Source organism: Cervus elaphus, chromosome 12 (assembly GCF_910594005.1).
Source record: "Cervus elaphus chromosome 12, mCerEla1.1, whole genome shotgun sequence".
Lineage (NCBI taxonomy): Eukaryota > Metazoa > Chordata > Mammalia > Artiodactyla > Cervidae > Cervus > Cervus elaphus.
This window is the reverse complement of record NC_057826.1, coordinates 33,645,567-33,669,586: the sequence shown is the minus strand read 5'-3', so window position 1 is coordinate 33,669,586 and position 24,020 is coordinate 33,645,567. Positions and strand designations below refer to the sequence as shown.

Genomic DNA, 24,020 nt, shown 5'->3' with positions numbered 1-24,020 from the left:
CCAGAACAAAAACTGAGAATTAAAGGAACATAAATGACTTGCTCAAAGTCGCCTTAATGCTAAAGAGAGAGGTCAGGAGACCAACCTCCATTTAGCTCCAAAACCTACATTCTTTCCATGGCAACTTGCACAAATTTAGCTTGTATGAATTCTAGACACAGTATTTTACTGTCATCGCTATTGATATGAAATATGAAATTACCTGACTGTTAAAATGATCAATGTAAAACACATTTTGTATCATGGCAGATAGTCCATTCCCCCTCAGCTTCATGCTTTGTGTAGGAAAGGCTCTTTTTTTTTTTAGGAAAGACTTTTTAAAAATCCTTGTGACAAGAAAACTCATAAGTCACAACACTTTACTTAAGGGTCTCTGAGCATCTGTCCCCAGCTGTAAGTAATACCACATTACTTGTTTGGACCTGCTACAGATAGTTTAGTTATATTTGATCACTCTCTCTTTCTCTTGCTCCAGATGGTGTATCTCAGAGTCTCTTGAGCCTCATTGTTGTATTGGGATTGTATGTTGATGCAATAGTCTATTGTTTCCATTTTTATAGAGTCATAAAGTTCCATAAAAGACTGGATGGTATACATTTGCTTTTGATGTTGTTAAGTCTTAGGACTTTGCAAGGGATGTTTTATAGTGTCTGCTGTATTTATCAAGTAAACATTGTTACCGAGAATCACCCACTTGCTGTTTGTGCTGGGTATTCAAGCTCTAGGAGATACTTCAACTACACACACTGTGGATTCTACATTTCCCAGGAACATTTTAGGCTATGTAGTTAAGATGGTCCTTCAAGCCACTTAGATTCTTGCATCCATTTTATTTTGCTGGTTATAATCAGGAGATGATACATTTATCATGAGGCATATATTTTGATGTGATCATCTGAATATGTTCTGCCTTCTTTAAAAACAGTGCTTTAGATGTTAACAAAGAGAAAAGAAACTAGCGTTTGTTGAGTATGTACTATATTAGAATTACTTTACACATATTAACTTCAGTAATCCTCTCAATGAGTCTGAAAAATAGGTACTTTTAAATATTATTTAATAGATTATTCAATTCATGCCCAGACAGGTTAAATGGTTTATGCAAGGCCATATAGGTTAGAATTGGGGGAGCTGATACTTAGTTCAAACTGTTTGACTCTAGATTCCATAAGCAGTTATAGCAATATATCTACTCTGACATATTTTCTCTGTGCTGGTTGTCATCAACCATATATCTCTAGAAAAATTCTGCATTTTTCATTATTTTAGCATCTGACTTAAAGTTTTACTTCTACTCCATAATAATAATACCCAACAATGGCTAAATAGTGTAATGATGAATAGTACAGACTTTGGAACCAGGACTCTCTGCATTCAGACTCCAGCTTTGCTATTTATTCATTGTATAACTTTGGGCAAATTATTTAATTTCTCTTTGCCTGAGTTTCCTCATTCAGTAATAATTGTAGTTACCTCAAAGGCTTGCTATGAGAACTAAATGAGTTAATATTTGGAAGGATCTTGGAATAGTGCCTTGCACATTGTGAATACTATACATATGATTGAAATTTGGGGGGGGTAAAAAAATTTTCTTTAATGGTTATAGAATATTCTTTCATTTGGATGTGATATTTTAATCTCTCCTTAGATGTTGGACATGAAGTTGATTTCAGGATTTTGTGTTAGCACATATTGTTACAATAAACATCTCTGTCTGCATTTTGAGTTTTTTCTCAGGCTATATTTCTGGGCTTAGAATTACTGTATCAAATGACCAAACACTTTAAAACTTCCTTAAATATACATATCAGCTGATATTTTCAAAGAAACTTATAAAAAATTATAAGCAAAAGTCACAGATAAAACTGTAAAAAGAAATCAATCAAGCTCCCAAGATGTAGGTTTTTTAAAAAAAAATAATGGGATTTTCATTTTGAGATAATTGTAGATTCACATGAATCGCTAAGAAATAGTACAGGTATCCTGTGTACAATTTGCTCAATTTCTCCCAATGGTGACATTTTATAAAACCATTTTACATTATTTCAACCAGGATATTTCATTGATGCAGCCAAGGAAAAGAACATTTTTATCACCACAAGAATCCCTCATGGTGTCCTCTCTTGGCAACAACTAACCTGTTCATCATGTCCATAATTCTGTTATTTCAAGAATGTTATATAAATAAAATCACAAAATCTGTGGTTTAGGATTGCTCTTTTTTTTTTTCTCACCTAGCTTAATTCCCTGGAGATTCATCTGAGCCAAGTGTGTCAATAGTTTGTCCTTTTCATCGTTGAGTCGTATTCCATGGTATGGATGTACCACATTTGAACAGTGATTATCTGGTGAAAGACATCTGAGTTGTTTCTAGTTTTTGGTCAATATGAATAAAGCTGTTATGACTATTTGTACATAGATGTTGATGTAAACATAAATTTTAATGATCTGGGAGAAATGTCCAGGAGTGTTAATGCTGGGTTGTATGGTAGTCACATTTGTGTTTTGTGTAGAGCTGTCAAATTGTTTTCCAGAGTTTTATTTTTCATTCTCAGCAGCAATCTGAGATGATCCAGTTTTTTGCATTCTTGACAGAATTTGGCGCTCCTATTGCTTTTCATTTTAGCCACTTTGAAAGGTGTGTGGTGATTTATCATTGGAGTTTTAATTTGCATTCCCCTGATGGATAATGCTGTTGAACATCTTTTCATGTGCTTACTTGCCATCTGTATATTCTCTTTGGTGACATGTTATTAATGCTTTTTTCTCATTTCCTAATTAGATTGTTTGTTTTTTAATGTTGAGTTTTTATATATTCTAGATTCTAGTCCTTTTGTTGACTATGTGGTTTGCATGTATTTTTTTCTAGTTTGTGGCTTATCTTTTCATCCTTTTAAGATCTTTTGCATAGCAAAATTGAAAGTTTTGGATGAGGTCTAATTTATCAGTTTTTCCTTTTATAGATTATGCTTTTGTAGAATTCTTTATTTAGTCCTACACCCCCCAATTTTTCTCCAGTTTTTTTCTAAAAATTATAGTTCACATATATTTTTTTTCTATGAGGGGTCTTCTGATAAAGACCAGAAACCTACTAGACCAATTCTAGAAGAGCTATGACACTTAATTTTGAATTGTACATTTAGTCTGTGATTCATTTTGAGATGAGTTTTTATAAAGGCATCCCTGGTGGCTCAGTGGTAAAGAATCTGACTGCCAATGCAGGAGACCTGGGTTCAATCCCTGGTTTGGGAAGACCCCCTGGAGAAGGAAATGGCAATCCACTCCAGTATTCTTGCCTGGAGAATTCCATGGAGAGAGGAGCCTGGTGGTATACACTCCATAGGGTAGTGAAGACTTGGACACCACTGAGAGACTGTAAGAGGCTAAGGCCAGGCTCTTCCTTTTTTGTTCTGTTTTATTTTGTTTTTTGGCTTCTGATGTCTCATTGCTTCAGTAATATCTGCTGTAACGGCTGTCCTGCCTGCATTGAATTGCTCTTTCACTTTAATGAAAAAAATCAGTTGGACATATTTGTGTGGGCCTATTTATGGGTTCTGTATTCTATTCCACTGATCTATACATTTATCCCTCTTACAATACCACACCATCTTGATTCTTGTGAAAGTGAAAATGTTAGTCACTCAGTCGTGTCCATTTCTTTGTGACCCCATGGACTGTAGCCTGTCAGGTTCCTCTGTCTATGCAATTCTCCAGGCAAGAATGCTGGAGTGAATAGCCATTCCATTCTCCAGGGGATCTTCCCGACCCAAGGATCGAACCCTGATCTCCTGCATTGCAGGCAGATTCTTTACCGTCTGAGCAACCAGGGAAGTTCAAAGTACAGATAATCATCCTCGTTATGGCAAAGACACTCTGCCTAGGCCCCAGCAAGATTTGAACTTGTGACCCCTGGTTTATAAGGCCAGCACTCTAACCCCCAAGCTATGGAGCCAAGTCATATATCTCTTTAATATCTTTAATATTTGATATCTTTAATATCAAGTAGAATGATTCCTACCACTTTATTTTTCAAAATTGTTTTTAGCTATTCTAGTTACTTTGCCTTTTCATACATATTCATTTTAGAATAATGCTGTTTGAATCTACAAAAACTCTTGCTGGGGATTTCAATAGAGATTGCATTAAAGCTGTGTATTGATTTAGGGATAAATTACATCTATGTTGAGTCTTTCAATCCACAGATACCATATATCCCTCAATTATTTAGGTCTTTGATTTCTTTCTTCAATGTTTTATAAATTTCAGCATGAAGATTCTGTACATGTTTTGTTAGTTTATATCCAGGTATTCATTTTCTTTGTTGTGAATGGTATTATGTTTTTAATTTTATTCTCCATATATCATTATTACTATTGATACACATAAATATGATTAATTTAAAAATATTAATCTTATATTCAACCCTACTGAACTCACTTATTGGTTCTAGAAAGGTCTTTGATTTTTGCTTTGTTTTTGTATATTCCTTGGGCTTTTTTTACAAAGACACTAATGTTATCTGAAAATAGGGACATTTTAATTTCCTTGTTTCCAATCTTAATGCCTTTTATTTCTTTTTCTTGCCCTACAACATGGAACTTTCAATACTATGTTGAATGAATTGTGAGAGTCTTATGTTGAATAAGGGGCTTCCCTGATGGCACAGGCAGTAAAGAAACTGCCTGCAATGCAGGAGGCCCAGATTCGATCTCTGGGTTGGGAAGATCCCCTGGAGAAGGGAATGGCTACCCACTCGAGTATTCTTGCCTGAAAAATCCCATGGGCAGAGGAGCCTGGTGGGCTACAGTCCACAGGGTGGCAAAGAGTGGGACATGAGTAACTAACACTTTCTATGTTGAGTAAGAGAGAGATAAACAATTTAGAGCCCTTTTCCTAATCTTAGGGAGAAAGCATTCAGTGTTTCTCTATTAAGTATGATGTTAATTGTATAGGGGCTTCCCTGAGAGCTCAGTTGGTAAAGAATCCACCTGCAATGCAGGAAACCCCAGATTCCTGGGTTGGGAAGAGCCTCTGGAGAAGGGATAGGCTACCCACTCCAGTATTCTTGGGCTTCCCTTGTGGGTCAACTGATAAGGAATCCACCTGCAATACGGGAGACCTGGGTTCGATCCCTGGGTTGGGAAGATCCCTTGGAGAAGGGAAAGGCTACCCACTCCAGTATTCTGGCCTGGAGAATTCCACGGACTGTATAGGCCATGGGGTCGCAAAGAGTTGAAGATGACTGAACAACTTTCACTTTCTAGTTGTATAGGCTTTTTTCATTCACTTTTGATGGTTTGTTTTTGTTCTTAGAAATTTTGTATGGAGTTAAGAAAGTTCCCCTTAGTTCCTAGCTTTCTGAGAATCTTTTTCCTTATCATGGAAGAGTGTTGGATTCTGTCAAATGCTTTTTTGAAGATACAGGTTTTTGATCATTACAAATGGTTTATAAGGCACTCAGGCAATAATTTTTGTAGGTGCTGGATCACCTTCCTCAAGATGTATACATGGCACCTGCAGTAGTCAAAACCAGTCTTGCCCATGTGTTTTCCCTTTTAGCAACTTGTCTCATTGTGCTCAATGACATTTTATTTTCCCAGGCTTTCAGAAACTTTTTGAACATTTCAAAAATGTTTATTTTTCATGGGTCCCTGAGAAATGTGAAAGAACTTTATTTATTAAAGTTGAAATATTTTCATTATTTGGATCTCTCAGGTTTTTCCACTCAAGTCTTATTTCTGTTGAGAAATGTGACTGGTTCAGAACTGATTGTCAAGTGGTGATACGTGAGGGATTGTACAGGGATGTTGCTACAAAATATGAACTGAGTTAGATTTCTCTGTCTTGGATTATCCCCACTGCCCACCTTCGGAACTTTCTAAAATAACTTATTCATGTGACTCATCCACAGTGATGTGCTGGTAAAGCTTTAGTAACCAGCTCTCAGGATTGTAAGTGACCTCTGATTTGCTGATTTCTGTGATGTAAAGAGGCTTCCCAGGTGGCCCTCGTGGTAAAGAACTCACCCACCAATGCAGGAGATGTAAGAGATGTGGGTTCGATCCCTGGGTTGGGAAAATCCCCTGGAGAAGGGAATGGCAACCCACTCTGGTATTCTTGCCTGAAAAATCCCATGGACAGGGGAGCCTGGCGGGCTATAGTCCACGGGGTCTGAAAGAGTCGGACACGATTGAAGCGACTTAGCATTCATGTGTGATGTGTGATAGCAAATTTTAGGCATCATTATGATGTCACTGAGCATGGAGTTGGGGCAAGGTGAAAGGTACAAGCTGGCTCCAGGATACCGCTGCCGCTACTGCTGCTGCTAAGTCGCTTCAGTCTTGTCCGACTCTGTGCGACCCCATAGATGGCAGCCCACCAGGCTCCCCCGTCCCTGGGAGTCTCCAGGCAAGAACACTGGAGTGGGTTGCCATTGCCTTCTCCGAACACAAACTGCCCAGGCACTGAGTTTCTCAGACTATTATGGGATTGTCACTTTTTTCTGAGTGTTTTTAAGAGTATATGAAAGAAAGAATAGGTGGTCAGCCCCACAGAAATGGACTTTAATGATTAGCACATATAACTTGTGGCAGTGGGGGGGGGGATGTTTCAATAGTTCATGTGTTTGTTACTGAGTAATAGTCCTTGTATGGATGTACCACTTTACACTTTTCACTTATTGTAGGGCATCTGAATCATCTCTAGTTTTTACTTGAGACTAGAGCTATTACAAACATTCACGTACAGGTTTTTATGTGTACATAACTATTTTTAAAGATGCCTTCATTAATCTCCTTCTCCCTCTGTCCCTCACCCAAAGCCTGAAATCCAGAAGTATTATTTTCCTTGTTTTTTTAAACTCCAATTCAAGATATAACAGCATTACTGGAAAAAGGCACAGTGGTAAAGAATCCACCTCCCAATGCAGGAGATGCAAGAGACATGGGTTCAATGCCTGGATTGGGAAGATCCCCTGGAGTAGGAAATGGCAACCCACTCCAGTATTCTTCCTTGGAAAATTCCATGGACAGAGGAACCTGGAGGTCTACAGTCCATGGGGTCTCAAAGAGTCAGACACGACTGAATGAATGAGCATGCACACACGCATTTGTGTAATTCCACACTTGGCAATGATATATTAGAATTTTAAGAGATGTTAGCCATTGGAAGCTCATGTCTAAATGTGGTCTGGTCTTGACCCACATGTTAATCGTAACAAAATGATTTTTAGCATTCCCATAGAGCATCACAGAGGTGGTTATCTATCCTACTGGCTTTTAAGACCTGCTAATATCTTCACCCCATTAGCATGAATTTCTGCTCAAATTCCAAGTCAGATAGAATGAAGCAAAGAAACCCAAAAGCCTTGTCCTGCACTGATGTGGCTGAGCTATCCTGATTATATGCTGTTTGAGATGCATCTTTGATTCCCGTGTTGGCTGATGCTGGGCTGGTATCATGAGTGTAAGGATTTTCATTTTTCTGAAGCATTACCTTTTTGAGGGGGAAAAATTGCTGAGTAATTAACAGTGTGATGCCAGGGCAGACAGCCTGTGTTCAAAATCCAGCTGTGTGAGTATTAGATGTGGGAACTTCCGTCACCTCTCTTGTACTCAGGTTTATCATTCGTCAAATGGGGGTAAGGATACTATTTACTTCATACAGTTGTTATCAAGATTAAATGAGATCACATGTAAGGCATCTAGAAAAATGTTTAGCACATAGTAAACGTTCAGTACCTCATCATCATCAGCATCACGATGCACGTATTGGAGTCAGGAGAATCTCAGGGCCCATTCTCTCCCGTAAGAGCCATTGACTTCCTCACAACCTTGGCTCTCCCTTCTTTGGGTCATGTAAGGCCCCTCCGTTCCACCCCACAGCTCCCACCTCCCTGGAGCTCTGCTGAATACACTAGCTTTGGGCCCCTCCTCTCTCTGCAGTGGATGCTGGGGGTGTTGCTCACTCCTGTCTCGGGGCTGGTAGGCAAGCAGAAGCCAGTTGACCGACCTGCAAGTTATGCCCTTGGGTGTCCTCCATGCCTGCCACCCCCTCTGCTCCACCTCCTCTGCACAGAAGGGAGGCCTCATGGGCCACAGGCCTGGGCTCAGCTCTCACCTTGCAGGTCTCTAAACCCTGGTATTCCTCTAGGGGAGAGGGGAGCTGTTTCCTGCCCCTAGCACCCACCACCTTGCTCTTTTACAGCTTCTTCTGCAGGTCTTTTCTCTCTACCCAATCCAGACTCATTGCCCCGTGGTACCTCCAACTCAGGGACGTGGGTTTTCTCTATATACAGCAGGGAGCATTCTGCACATATGTGGGTTGACAGCACTTCCCAGAGCTCCTACCAGGTCCTCTAAATCCCACTAGCCTGCAACTCCTTAAGGCTGAAGCGCATTAATCTTCGTGTCCTGCTAAGACCCAGAAAAGTGCCTCTATGTAGTGTATCAATATTTATTAAATGAATGCTTGAATAAATGATGAATTTCTAGAGAGCATTGGAGGTGGGGGAAATGCCCTGCTAACACAGGTCCTTGCTACTTCCCAGGCATTAGCCTTCTGCTGGAAAGTTGGCCTTGTAGCAACTATAATCCTTGTAGCACTCTTCGGCTGCTGATTTTCCAACTGTAGCTTTACACCTGTTTCATTTTACAATATTTATTGGGAAAGCACTTTAGCTGCTTATTATAGTCAGATATCATCCATGACAAGCCATTTTCCTTGAATTAGCCCAGTGAGAAATATTTCTAAAGGCGTTAAATGAAATCATCCAGACATTTCCCATGGCCAGCTGGACCCGGCAGCCACATTCAGTCCCCTGGCTTGAATACAGAGCAGAATGTGTTTTTAGTCTACTCCAAGCAGCAAACTGCTACTAATTCTCACACTAATAAATGGGGCTTTAGCAAATTCTCCTAAGCAAAAGCAACAGGAGAATTTACAACTGTGCTTTCAGTAAATTAAATGAGATAATGCAGTGCCTGGCGTGCAGTAAGCGGCCAGTAAGTGCTAACTGTTATGTCTCTGGACAACACTACCGAGATTGTTGCAGAAAATATAACTAAAAAAGATGGGGGCCGATAGGGAAAATATTTACAAAGGTTAGTAGAAAATAAGGTCATTTAAATAATTATTTCCTTGAAGTTAGGAATAAAGAAGATAATGCTGAAAAAAGAAAATCATTTAATAAAAATTAAAGGGATGAAAATAGAAGAGTTAAGAGATTGCTAGAAAGCTAATAAGCAACATGCATTTTATAACATGTATTTAAAAACATGAATTACATGCACTCACCCTGGAAAATTTCATGCACTTAATCAAATCACATTGTCTCAAATTGCTGTTACAAAAATTCTGAGATATATCAAAACAGCGACACCAACAATGTAGAAGTAGAAAATTGTGCTTACATCCTTACATAGTCATTTCAAAGGGTTTTGGGTAAACGCAGAAATCCTCACTGAAACTTGAACTTACAAACCACGTGCTGCATAGCATAGCTCTGCGATTCCATCCTGGCTGTCCTGAAATAACGCCTGTGATGCTATCAACAGGCCTGAACACATGGGACTTGCGTAGGGAAACTCATTAACTCCAAGACTGTGATCCTTTTCCTGAAATACCTATTCCTGGCTTCCTGATGCCACTCTTTCTTTGCTTTTGTTGTTAAAGATGAAAATACTGATTTTAACCAGACTGAAACTGGTTTCCAGCTCTGCTTTTACTAATGTCTTTTCAAAGTACTGCTTTATTCCCATTAATTTTGGATGTTCCTATTTTTCATAACTTGAGTTTATAAATCTGAAAATGGAATTTTATAGCACGATGCTTCTTGATGATTACCTTTTATTCCTGGATGAACAGAAGGCTGATTCTCACCCAGCCTGTGATCAGGAGAGGTGATCTTGGTGGAAGAAAAATATAATGTGATTTTAGCAGCCAGCCATACTGGGTCATTAGCTGAAAGAGAGATATCACCCAAGGTTTTTTTTCCTAATTTAAAAAAATATTTATTTTTTATAAGCCACTTTCTTGAGGTATGATTGACTTGTAAAAAATTGTACATGTTTATTGTATACATTGTATACACTTGATGCGTTTGAGCATAAATCACTTTCAAAGCCACAGACATATTCATCACCTTCTGGAAGGGGCTACTTTTCTTTGGCCTCCTTTATTATTACTATTATTAATATTATTATCTTGTGTGTACTTGTGTGTGGTAAGAGCACTTAAGATGCATCCTCTTAGAAAATTTTAGGTACTGTTGGCTGTGAGCACTATGCTGGAGAGTAGATCTCCTGGATGATGTTCTATTAGAGCAAAACTGGTGGGCAATCCAAGGGGAAGAGAGGTTAACCACAGCACAGAATTCCTGACGGAGCCTGCTTTAAAGGTGGTCATGAGATAGTGCCAGCTGATACCACGCGGAGCAGACCAGCGAGCACATCGGGCGAAAGCTGCTTGGATGAATGAGGGCTGCGAGGCACAAAGGTGTGGAGCTGATTTTGTCCCGCGTCAGAGTCAACAGTATAGTAGGATGGCATCTCCCCACCTCCATCTAGGAAAAAGTGGCAGTATTTCACTCTAGCAAAAAACTAGAAATATACCATACTTTTGCTTTAAAAGTATACCTCTGAAGTAGTTGGAGGAAGTTTTCAATAAATACATCCTGAACAGAGGCAGTTGTCATAAAAACAAGATCATTAGAACACTTGTCTAGGTAACTTACTCATAGTACAAGAAAAAGCCTAGTTTTCTCCCTGAATTTATGGCTGGCCAGAGCCAATTACAGTTATATTTTTTAACCCACAGAAAAAATCAGTAACTTTTTTAAAATAAGGGAAACTTACTTTTAAATAAATAAACAATGGCAACAGAAATCCACAAGCAATTTTTTCCGTAAGCACTTTTTTTCAGATGTTGGCAAAAACAATAGCAACAAAAATTTTATAAAGGAATAAACAATAAATAAATAAACAATGGCAGCAAAAATCCACAAGCATTTTTTTCAGATGTCGGCAAAAAAAAGCAGTATTTTTTAATGAAAATAAAAGACTCTTATAGTTTATCTCAGTGGATTAAAATTAACATGAGCTTACATTTTTGACACATCCTATCATAGCAACATATTTAGCACAAACAACTTTCTTCCTTTGGATTTAGAAGCTGTGCTTAAACAGAACCACTAATTGACATTTAGTGAAAAATAATTTATGGTACATTTTATTCTCTTATTGCTATAAAACTGATTTAAAATAATGAGGCTCATGAAAGGATATGACCTGGACCATAAAATGTACTTATTAGAGTTGTTTGATAAATCATGATGGGGAAATTCTCACCTCTTAATAAGTGTAAGACAGTACAATACAAAGCAGGGTGAAGATGGGGTATGGCTCATCTCCTGGTAGCGCTTAGCTCTCTCTCTCTCTCTCTCTCTCTCTCTCTCTCTCTGTCCAGATGTCAGGAAACAGTGTTTTTGAATGCCCAACCTCCCTCATGTCTCCTGCTATTAGAATCTAATCTGGCATCCAGACACAGTGAAGTCACTGTCAGAGTAGGAACAAGATCCTATCCAAGGATCCTATCTGAATTCTAACAGACCCCAGAAGATAGAACCAGCATCCCCCGGATTACCAAAGTCAAGGGCTAGGCAGGAAATGCCCCTCACAGGGCTGCTTTGGCATAGAACCTCATTTCTGAATGTATGTATTCATCCCTTCTTTTGTTTGTTCATCCCTCAATGTGCCTTGAGCATCTACAATGCCTTGTATAGGAACTCAGTGAACAGAGCAGATGTGGTCTCCACCCTCATGGAGCTGGAAGACGTGAAAAGGAATGTGTCTGATGCTTTGATGTGGGAGGCTATGGGACGCTGAGAACTCTAAACTCTGGGGACACAGAGCAGAGAGGAAGACACCAAAAATGGGGACTCTGGATGCCACAGAGGATGGGGAGGCAGGTGATAGGACATCTGGATCCCCTCAGAGAATTGTAACCCAGCTGGATGGTGTTTTACTGATCATGGGCACTGCTATCGGGAGCATTCTGGGCCAAGGAAGTACTAGTCACTGCAACCTCAAGAGGTATAGGGGTGCTAAGAGCCCTACGGAATGAGCGGGGACTGGGGCAGGTGGAAGAGGCCGCCAGAGTTGGGACTTCTGAGATCAGGGTCAATTGGTTGAGGCTATAGCAGGCTTGTCTCCAGATGGGATAATCAGACAGCCATTCTAGGCTTACAAATATCTGTCTTTAACAGTATATTCCCAGGGGTGCAATGGAAGATGTCAACATATAGTCTCCTTTTAAGTGTGTTAACTTGGGCAGCCCTACACCGGTTGAGTTGCATGGGAGCCCCACACCTTTCTGGGATGGCCACCATGGTGGTATATAGTGGGTGATCTCATGGGTGAATTTTGCTCATTACCTGAACAAAAAGACCAAGAAGGCCAGTTGTACTTCCAGAGCCTCTGTATTCAGGGGGCAGGCAGTACCTGCCACATCACTGAAGTCCCAATTAGGATCTAGCAGATCAGCAGGGGAGGGGCACCTGAGAATCCTTCTTGTCACCATAACGTCACATAATCTCTGTCCTTCCCAGTCATACAGCTGGACACTTTTATTAGTGATAAGGTGTGGGAGAGCAATGAATAGGAGAAATTAAGTGAAAAGGCAGAGGGACCAGAGATCAAATTGCCAACATCTGTTGGATCATAGAAAAAACAAGAGAATTCCAGAAAAACATCTACTTCTGCTTCATTGATGACACTAAAACCTTAGACTGTATGGATCACAACAAACTGGAAAATTCTTCAAGAGATGGGAATACTAGACCACCTTACCTGCCTCCTGAGAAATCTGTATGCAGGTCAAGAAGCAACAGTTAGAACTGGGCATGGAACACCAGACATTGAAAATTGGGAAAGGAGTGTGTCAAAGCTGTATATTGTCACCCTGCTTATTTAATTTACATGCAGAATACATCATGTGAAATGCCAGGCTGGATGAAGCACAAGCTGGAATCAAGATTGCTGGGAGAAACATCAAAAACTTCAGATATGCAGATGATACTACCTTTATGGCAGGAAGCCAAGAGGAACTAAAGAAGCTCTTGATGAAAGCGAGAAAGTGAAAAAGCTGGCTTAAAACTCACGGCATCCAGTTCTATCACTTCATAGCAAATAGATGGGGGAACAATGGAAACAGTGAGAAATTTTATTTTCTTGGGCTCCAAAATCACTGCAGTTGGTGACTGAAGCCATGAAATTGCTCCTTGGAAGAAAAGCTATGACAAACCTAGATAGCATATCAAGAAGCAGAGACATTACTTTGCTGACAAAGGTCTATCTAGTCAAAGCCATGGTTTTTCCAGTAGTCATGTATGGATGTGAGAGTTGGACCATGAAGAAGGCTGAGCATCAAAGAATTGATGCTTTTGAACTGTGGTGTTGGAGAAGAGGCTTGAGAGACTGCACGGAGATCAAACAAGTCCATCCTAAAGGAAATCAGTCCTGAATTATCATTGGAAGGACAGAGGCTAAAGCTGAAGCTCTAATACTTTGGCCACCTGATGCAAAGACCGACTCTTTAGGAAAGACACTGAGGCTGGGAAAGACTGAAAGCAGGAGAAGAAGGGGACAACAGAGGACGAGATAGTTGGATGGCATCACCAACTCAATGGACATGAGTTTGAGCAAGCTCCGGGAGATGGTGAAGCCTGGTGTGCTGTAGTCCATTAAATCGCAAAGAGTCAGACATGACTGAGTGACTGAACAATAACAGCAAAGTGTTTTGCCTAGAAAAAGTGTTATCCTTTGAGGATTGTTCACATTGTAGAATTATACTAAGATTGTAGAATTGGACTAAATTATTTTTTCTCCACTAGCTGGTGAAAGGTTCCATTTATGACCCATAAAGAAGTTTTACTTCTTTGTATGTATGAGTATGGTTAAGTGATTTTTTGACTCTCATAATTTGTATCAATATAATGGAATATTATGCATCTAGTTGAAATAATGATTTAAGTCTATATGTAATAACTTAGAAAGCTGTCCATGATACATGAGAGTGAAAAAAATGTAAATCACAAAATTTTAAGTGTGCTTTGATTCTATTTATGTAAAATTATATGTGTGTACTCATACATAAACATGTCTGAAAAGGGGTTCACCAAAATGTTAACATGGGTTGTGATACCAAGTAACTTTTTTTTCAATTTCTCCTTCATGCTTTTCTGAATTGCATTAATATATTTCTATATTGAGAAATGTTTTGTTTTTTATTGAAGCTATTTTAAATCTAAGAACAAAACAAAACAAATTCTAGTAGCTTTTGGGAGTTGGATCATCATTTACTAAATTTCCTCCATGTTATTCTTCTGCTTGATTAAGAAGCCAAAATCCTTTTGAAAGATGGTTTGTCTAGTTGAGCAGTTTCTAGAAACAGCATTCTCTTACGGAGATGCTACCTGACAACTTCTTACAATCAAGCATGTGAGGTGACTGCAATTTCACTGCATAAAGAAATGATCTTTCTTCTTTGACGTTGTTATGGCAGACACTCCAAGAGTCCATGGGGACCCTGGCCCTTCCCGTACACCAGGGACTCCTTAGAGATACAAAGGGGGAAAAATGACTCATGAAAGTTGTTGATATTGTTTTAATTTTTTAAAGTGTAGGATAAAAGCTAAATCATCAGAGGAAGAGGTGAGGATGTGAACAGCACAGCTCTTTGGGTCAAGAGGGACACCAGGGTGTATATCTTAGCTCATTCATGTTTATCATTGGGAATTTGGAGGTCAGTGTCAGAGCATAATCTTTCCAATGAAAACTGCATACCAAGCTGTCAGCAGCTGGTGTATCAGAAAGCCTTCCCGGAGCTGGTGGTACAACACAAAGACCTAATCAAAAACAGGGTGGAATTAAATATGTGAAAATACCATTCTTTCCTCTCTAGGCCTGGGTAGCCAACAGCACATTTATTGAGTGAGAAAGAATCCTTGTAGACCCTATACAGCTTGCCAGCTTATATCCTAAAGTTACAGGATATTGGAAGGAAATTGTTTTTTAATCTAAAATGTGTTTAGGGTTCCTAAATTTGGTTTAGCATTTTATGATTGAATTTTCTTGAGGAGTCAAGGAGCTTCTGGGTCCTGACTATATGCTGGGCATATTGAGAAATGTTTCAGAACAAATGTCTGCTTCGGGCGGTTCAAACATAAGTCCTGGCTCATTCTCCAACCTCATACTCTTCCACACTGGCCTTTTCGGGCTCGACCCCAGCTGCATCAGGACCCAACCACACTAGACTCCTTTGTTGTTCCTCAAACACACCAAGCATGCTCTGATTTCAAGGTGTGTTTCCTTTCTTTCCTCTTCCTACATCTTCTCAGCTCAAACATTACCAAGCAGAGTGGACTTCCCCATAAAGATAGCACCCCATTCTTGACCCAGGTACTCTGATAGCCCCTTTACTCGGCTTTAGTTTACATATAGCACTTATCCCATCCTGATATATTGCATATGTGCATACTGTTTGTTTCCTCCCACCAGAATGTCAGCTCCATGAACATAACCACTGTCTGTTTCATTCACTACTGTTTCCCTGGTGTTAGCAGTGCCTGGTACATGGTGGATACTTCATAACATTTTGTTGAATGAAAGAAGGAATTCTTGAATTCAATTTCCCCAATGGACATGTTCCTGGGCAATTGTGTATAAATTAATTATTATAAATGGAACATGATTTTTATTGAGATATAGTTGATTTACAATATTGCATTAATTTCTGGTGCAACATATTTTAAATTCATTAGGAGAAAGCTATTGTTCAAATGAATCCTATCTTTCATCAATCCTATAAAGGGAATTAGAATTCCTCCTTGGCCTTTTGTTTAGACCTACGTTTTAGTGTTAGATTTTTCTTTAGGCAAGATCTCCCTATATATGGCTATATGCATGATGGAGAACATTCCAAAGGCCATCTAGACTCATCTGGGCTTTCTGCATAGATGATCAGAATAGTGATCTCTCTTCCTAGGTTTTTTTATTGATACCTAAAGAAGACCAGCAAAATTGAAGGGCTTGCAAAATAGTAGTTGGAAGGAGTGATAATATGAAAATATTAACAGCCAGTATGGTTCTCATCCCCTGCTGTGTTAACCCTTTAGTTGATGGACCCTGGGGAGTTGACACAGGGTGGAAGATACTGGTGTCTCTATGCTGATCATCAGCCCCATGGGAAGGAATTTGCAGAGACTGCTTAGGCAGTAAGCAGGTAGATTTCATTCTTCAGTGTCAAAGCCACACGCCCCCACTTGGCTGTAGGATCTTCCTGGCATGGGCTGGGAGCACATGGCCTGGGGCCTGCACTTGGTGGGTGCTTAATTAACATCTGATCAATGAATTCATTATCTGAGAGAACTTGGTGAGAAAATCTAACTTGGAAGTGTTTTTTTCATCTGTGGAGGTGCTTTTATCACTGGCACGATTAGGGCTTTCTCACAATAGCAGCATGGGAGGCCCAGTTCTTTCTTCCAGTCACCAGAAGAGGGTAAGAATAAGGTCTGGGTGGGACAGAGCCAGGTTTTCTGAGACCAGAGCTATTCATACTGTGGGTGGCCCTGAGTGAGAGAAAGAACAGGAAATTAGGCCCAAGGTCTGGGAAGCAGGGTGGAGGCTTATATTTCAGGAGTTTGATGGTTGATCTGCTTCTGGAGTTGGGTGTTCTGCACCCTCTGGGATCCAGCTTTATCGAGGACTCCCAGGATGGGCTCACTGAGGACCTGCTTGCAGGGACAATAGAGCGCTCCCCGGGAACAAATCTGTTCTAAGGTAGGGTCTGCGTGCTCAGTCGCTCAGCGGTGTCTGACTCTTTGCAACCCCATGGACTGTAGCCTGCCAGGCTCCTCTGTCCATGGGAGTCTCAGGCAAGAATACTGCAGTGGGTTGCCATTTCCTTCTCCAGGGGGTTGTCCTGATCCAGGGATCGCACCTGCACCTCCTGCGTCTCCTGCATCACAGGTGGATCCTTTACCCACTGAGCCGTCGGGGAAGGGTCAGGCCTGTTAATAATGCCTGAGTTATCAGAGAAATGATTCTGAGAAGCATATGAGGGCTTTTCCTCAGAACTGGCTCCTGTCTGGCTCTGTATAGTATTCATATTACAGCTCAGAGCAGCCCTCCTGGTACCCAAAGGTAAAGTGCAAAATGTGACAGGGGAGGTGTCCTCCTGCCTCTGTTAGAAGAGAGCTTCAGAGCCCAGAGAATGATGCTGCCACACGAAGGCGGGCACAGCTTGACGCTGCCCCAGGACCACAGTCCAGTGGTCTTCTCGCCACCTCACAGGCAGCAGTGGAGGCTGACGGATTTTACATTAACAACCACAGTTGCCTTTCACGAAGCCCACATGTTCTGGCTGGCTTTATAGACATTCCTTCTAATTGTTACAGGAACCCTCGCAAGGGAAGTATTGTTGACCTCATTTACAAGTGTAGTAGGGTGGCGTATCTGCTCAGAAGACACTCAGTTCACAAAGACAATGCAAACTCTTTTCTCCAGCTCACTTGAACTTCCTTACGCATCCCCAGCCTGCTGGGTAGCACGAAACTGAGTCTTACCAATCAAAGACACGTCAGTCTCTTCTGGTTTATAGCCTCCTTCCTGTTTCAATAGTCAGGGTTTTCTAAGTTGAATTCCCTATCAGGGCTGTTTTAATTAGCCTCCTTTGGATGACTCATTCTCCCTCGGTGAACATCTGCTCTTGCTGCATTTCTCACGTCCCCCATTCCCCAAAGACGGTCCTGGGTATTGGCAAGGACTCATTGGGATTCCACAGTCAGGGGATGGGGCTTCCGGATACTTGTTGCTCTACTGCTGGGCCGGCTGACCAGAGAGGGTCAATGGGGCCTATCTGGTCTTCCAGAGTCATATGAGTCTCACACGGCTGGGGTCTGATCATCTTTACTGTCGTGAAGTCTGTAGGAGGTGACCACCCGTCTGTGCTGAGGCTCATGGAAATTTCCTGAATGCCACACGTGGGCCATGGGGGGCCTGGAGAGCAACCTCAGGCTGCCTTCCACAGGAGGACACTGCACTGACTCGTTGCTCTCCCCGCCTCTCTTATCCTGATCCCCGGGCTCCAAAGGGCCATGGCTTCCTCTGCTTCTCAGCCACCTGTGTGTCCCCTCCCACCTTGGCATGTAGTACAGCCCTATGATATAGCCCTGTGGTCTTCTTATTCCTTTTTTGTGTGTCCTTTCGAAAACTTCTGGGAAGCAATGACCTCCTTTTTAGGTTGGTATCAGATGCTTTTCATCTAAATGAAAGAGTTGCAAAAGGATGTAATTTCTGGCATATTGTAAATATTGACATTTTAGAATAAAGCTGTTATAGCACTCTTTTAAATTTACCCAGTGGAATCTAAATACCATAGTGATTTAATACCCATGGTTCAAAAAACACATGAACAAGCTATTTTTTTAAGTTGGAAATTTTACAGTGTTTCTTTTCCTCCTTAGAAATTGTATTTCCGTTTCACTTCTCTTGTATAACTTTATCCTAATGTGATATATTTTTATGCTTGAAAGATTTTATTAATCACCCTATCATCCTGCTCTTCAACAAAAATATGTATGTACATTGAAAATTTTAAATTGCTTATTTTTTGGGGGGGGGTTTACCACAGGACTCTATAAGAAAATTTATTATGGGTTAAGTTCTCAATGGAATTAGTATTAGTACACAATTGATCAAGACTATACACACACACACACATATACATATACATATTATATAGTTTAGTGTTAGTCTCTCAGTCGTGTCTGATTCTTTGTTGCCCCATGAACTGTAGCCCGTCAGGCTCCTCTGCCCATGGAATTCTCCAGGCAAGAATACTGGAGTGGGTTGCCATTTCCTTCTCCATTACATAGTTTAATGGTTAATTACTAAACCTAAGAGTAATTGTGCTAGAAATGTATCTCTTAATGCAATGGATGGAAGGGTTATTAAGGCAATTCAAGTGGGCTTTGTAGATACTAATACTTCTGTGTCCTTTTGTTTGTTGCCAGAGGTTCTTCACTGTAGGAAACTGCATCTTAGTAAGCCTTGATGCCATTTCCTTTATTTGACTTGTCTGCCTTTCTCTGTACAGTGAGCAAAGAGGGAGGTAGGAAAGTGTGGCAGACAACACTGATAACCCTACAATTCTCCAGATGGCAGTTCCTTGGAAAGTGAGGAGTTTCTGGAATTTTCTGAAGATCCCTGTCCCCAGCCCTGGCTCCCCATTAAAAGGGGAGTGGCACCCACTGGCTCCACCCTCTCCTCTGGTACACTGAATCTCTTGCAAATTGCTGTCTTAGAAGAAAGATAGCATGCATGAATGCTAAAGCTCTTTTGCAACCCCATGGGCTGTAGCCCACCAGGCTCCTCTGTCCATGAAATTCTCCAGGCAAGAATACTGGAGTGCATTGCCATTCCCTTCTCCACAGGATCTTCCTGACCCAGGGATCTTCCTGACCCAGGGATCGATTCTGGGTCTCCCACATTGTAGGCAGATTCTTTACTATCTAAGCTACCAGAGAAGACCTCAGAAGACTGCAAGGAAATACAAATAAAAGCCACTGCTTTAAAAAATATCAATAGATTAGCTGTAACATAGAGATGAGGAAATCAAGGCCTGGAGATTTTAAAATAGCTTATCTAAGTGTTAAGTTGGTTGGTGGCAGAGAAGGAATTTGATTTCAGGCCTGGAATTTTTCGTTTTACAGGATTGTGTTTTCAAAGCCAGCCTGTGGATTGCTGCATCAGCATTATCTAAGTCTCTTTTTGAAGTGATTTACAATTACTGGGTGCTACCTCTAGTGGTTCTAGAGCTGGGGTTTGAAAGTTTATTTCTTTAAGAGCTCCTCAAATGCTTCTGCTGCAGGGTCAGAATTAGACCACAGAGCACACCTGAGAAGAGCCTGTGGTTTGTTCATGAGCAGCGAACACCCTCTCCCTGACTGAGCCTTGAGGCCTAAGAGCTGGAGGGACTTGGAAGGAGACAGAAATCAAGGTTTCCTAACTCTGAGTGGAGGTGCTCCAGACAGGTACCTTCTTGGTTTGTTGACTGGTTTGTTGGTACCACTAAAATGGCCCAGCTTTGAAGCCCAGATGACTAAGGTCTAGGAATCCTGGGTGACAGGGATATTAAGGATGGGCAGTAAGCACCCCTTTCCTCCTGCAGGTTCTTAATGAAGCTACTTCTTTTTTAAAAAATTTATTTGGCTGCACCAGGTCTTAGTTGTGGCATGTGGAATATTTAGTTTCAGAATGTGAACTCTAATTGGGGCAGGTGGGATCTAGTTCCTTGACCAAGGATCAAACCTAGGCCCCCTGCACTGGGGCCTTGGAGTCTTAGCCACTGGACCACCAGGGAAGTCCCTAATGGGGCTACTTTCAAGGTACCTTCCCAGGTCTCTGGGGTTCTCCTTCTGATCCCTGAATCTCTGTGGCCCTTGAAAGTCAGTCTGGGAGCAAATTCAAAGTCTTGGGGAGACTAGTTGCTGTCTATATCCCATTTAGAGAATTAGATGTCCTCCTGTGACCCCCCTTCTTTGCTAAATTCAGCTGGAGGACGTCCTCCGTGCCTGCTGTGCCCCTCTCTGGACCGCTCCCCGCATCAGGTTTCCCCTGCAGCTGTTCTGACCTTGACAGTCCCCAAGACTAATTGCCTACTTTGTAGGGCAGCTGGGAGGGAGGGTTAAATTCTCTCCTGAAAATCTTGGCATTTTCTTCTTGGGTGGAAGGACCTTGAGGGAAACCTGGTATCATCAACAGTCACCAGGCTCCAAATCCAGCTCAGGGCCTGCACCCTCCTTCAAGCTCCGTTTGGGAGAACAGATTTAATACATACCTCATTCTAGCAAGGTGCTACTGGAAGGGGTTTTCATATACGGCAGGGCCAGAGGGTGAATATGACAACAGAGGGAGAGAGAGGAGACTTATTTATCACCATGTTGTCACTTTAAGGGAAAACAAGCTTCATTCCCACTTGCCACAGAGCCCAGGTAGATGCCAATTGAGTTACTAAATTTCTGTCTGAAAAATGGTGCCCAGTACTAGAGCATTCAGGGGACAGCCATAATGGGAAACAGCAGCAAAGCAATAAACATCAGGTTGCAGTTCTTGACTGGGCATGCTGCTCCAGCCCCAAGGCCTGCATTTGTCTACCTTCTTCTTCTGGAGACGTTCCCCAGACGGGCAATCCAAGGGATCCTCCCCGACTTCCACTAGGTCCGTGCTGCCAAGCTCTAATGAGACCCAAATTTTACACCAAAGCGCCACCTCTCCACCCCATCAACTCAGTTTTACTCTTTTTCTGCCAACTCTGGCAACTGGCTCGTGAGAAATCCTGTTAGATTTTTTTTCTCCTCTTAAAAACACTCACTCCACACCTCATAAAGGTTGCAAAAAGGTGCAATAATGATCTGGCAGGCATTTACCAAGTGAGACAAATTTTCCATTGTGAAAGCTACTGCTCCTCAGTTTAGTTGAATGTGGAAGGCACAGAATTCCTTACCTGACTTCCTGAAAGTTAATAGGATGTGACAGGGAAATAGAATATTTGGGGCCCAGGGGATTTGGTCCTGGGTCTCATTAAGGTCATTGAAACTTATGGCATATCCGCACTGGAGGGAGTTGAAGGAAAATCATAAGGAAGATTCAAAGTTTGGACTGTTAATACTGTGATTTCCTTAAAAGCATAAAAGGGCAGTGGGAATAATGGACGTTTTTGTCCAACGAGCAAAAATTCCCCATGCCCAATGGAAAGGGGAGTGTAAATGCTTAAATTTTTATTCCCAAATCTTAAGAAATAATTTAATTTCAGCTCTTCTGCCTAACGACAGGAGAGTGATCTCTGGCCACAGAGAATAATCAGGGTCCCTAACATCACAGGGAATTCAAGACTTAACCTTAGGGCTCTCCACTCCTTTAGGAGAACTGCTATCACCAGAGTCTTCCAGAATGCCTAATGCAAAGAATAGTTTTCTTGATTTCTTTGTACCATTAGGCAGGGCTACATTCATTCACTTGATCATTTATTCATTCAAGAAGTGATGTTGTGCTGTATGAACAAAACAGGCGGGTTCTCTGGATTAAAGCTAGGCAAGAGGGAGTTAGGGAGGAGTGGGAAGAGATTGTATAGACAGTGGAGAGCAGGTGACTTGAACTAGGAACCAGCTGCTACCAGTGGCAAACATATTTGTAGTATGTATTGAAGGTACCATTAGTGGAACTCAAGGAGGAATTGGAAGTGGAAGGATGGTCTCCTATTTTCCAACAAAAGCAACCTGAAGGTGCAGGTTCATGAGATGAGGCAGAACACACAGACTTTTTCTCCTGCAGTTCTAACCATTCTCTCCTAGTTTCCTTGTGCTTTTCTTTTACTCTGAATGCCCTTTAAATGTGGAAGTTCTCAAGCGATTTATCCTTGGACTTCCCCCTTCTCCCTGTATGATGTCTTGCCCATCTCTGGCTTCACTGTCAAGCAGACAGCTCCTCAAGCCACGTAGATAACCCAAGTCTGTCTACTGAGCTCCATATCCATATTTTCCACCAAGCACTAGGATGTTTCTTGGGTATTTTAAATTTTGTGTGTTAAAAGTCTTCTCACCCAACCCTCTGCCACAGCCCCAATACCTGCTCCTGATTTTGTCCTGCTCCCGTACTTCCCTGCCTTGGTCAGTGGACCACTGGCCTGTCGGTCATAAAAGTCAGCACCCAGGGAATCATCCTAGATCTTTCTCCTGCCCTCATAGCCCTTCTCTATATACTATATTGTATTGCCTTGTTAGCCTGTATATTTATTGTCCCTGCCTTTTCTCTTCATTTTCCCTCCAACTGCATAGAGGACCGTTACTGTTTCTTACGTGGGTACTGCAATGTCTTCCAATGGTCCTGCTGTCTCAGTCTTGAGTCCTTCTGATAAACCCTCGATGGTGATCTTATTCTTTCTCCTAAAGCTGGTGGCTGGTTCATTTTCTTCAGGTTAAAGCCTTTTGCACAGTATTTAAATCCTTCCATAACCCAACTCCTGCTAACACCATCATGTCATTCATCTCGTTTTATCCATCATGGAAATCATTCCTATACCTTCCTTCACTCTCGTCTCATGACCCTCCAGGGCTTTGTGTTGGGGGAGGGAGGTGTCAGAAGGTCTCCTCTTCCTTATTCCTTCTTCATTTGACTTGTCTGCCCTCTTCCAATTCATCTAAAACCCCACTTGTCTTGGAAATTGCCCTGAACCCTCAGGCTGACATGGATACCCCTTCTCTGTGTTCCTGCCCCACAATTAGGCATTTTGACCCTGGGCTGTCACTGTTAATTCTCTTGTCTGCCTCCCTCACTAGGCTACAAGTTCCTTGAGAACAGCGACTCTTTCTTATTTTCTTCTGTATTCTCAGTACACAGCACCAATGCATGGTTAACTGTCAATTCATTCACTTGAATTTGTGAACAAACTGGTTTTTATGCATTTTCCAGGGAAGATCCTTGAGAAAATTCTATAAACTATAGTTCTGTTTTTTGTTTTGACAAAGCTTTCTACTTATTAATACCTCTCAAATTGATTATAGTGAAAACACAGAAAGTCTTACAGGGATCTGAGGCTCAGCTGTAAAAGATAAGACTATGAAATTTAAACAGTCTTCTGGAAATCACACACACTCATTAACTCATATCCTCTCTTAATCTTGGAGTAGCATCCTATTAAACAGATGATTTACATTCAAAGTAGAAGTGTAAACAGCATTCTAAAACATAAATATTAAGCAACACTGGCATGTCATTTAAATGAGGGGATCGCAATCCTGGTAAAGTTGGGAATGGGAAAGCATGAACAAACATCAGGAAAGGAAAGAATTAGGACAGAGCTCAGAATGTGTTTGTGTTACCCTCCACCAGAATCTAACCCTCGTGGGAGTAGAAACACTGTCTGTTCACTCTGTATTCCCAATGGCAAGTATCTTGCTTAGCATG

The 24,020-nt window shown here is 41.3% G+C and overlaps 1 non-coding gene across 1 annotated transcript; it reads right to left on the bottom strand.

Moving 5' to 3' along the window:
- Positions 1-3,061: 3,061 nt before the first annotated feature.
- LOC122706015 lies at positions 3,062-3,122 on the bottom strand. Its single transcript, XR_006344274.1, has one exon. It is a non-coding gene; the product is annotated as a U7 small nuclear RNA (small nuclear RNA).
- Between the last annotated feature and the right edge of the window lie 20,898 nt (positions 3,123-24,020).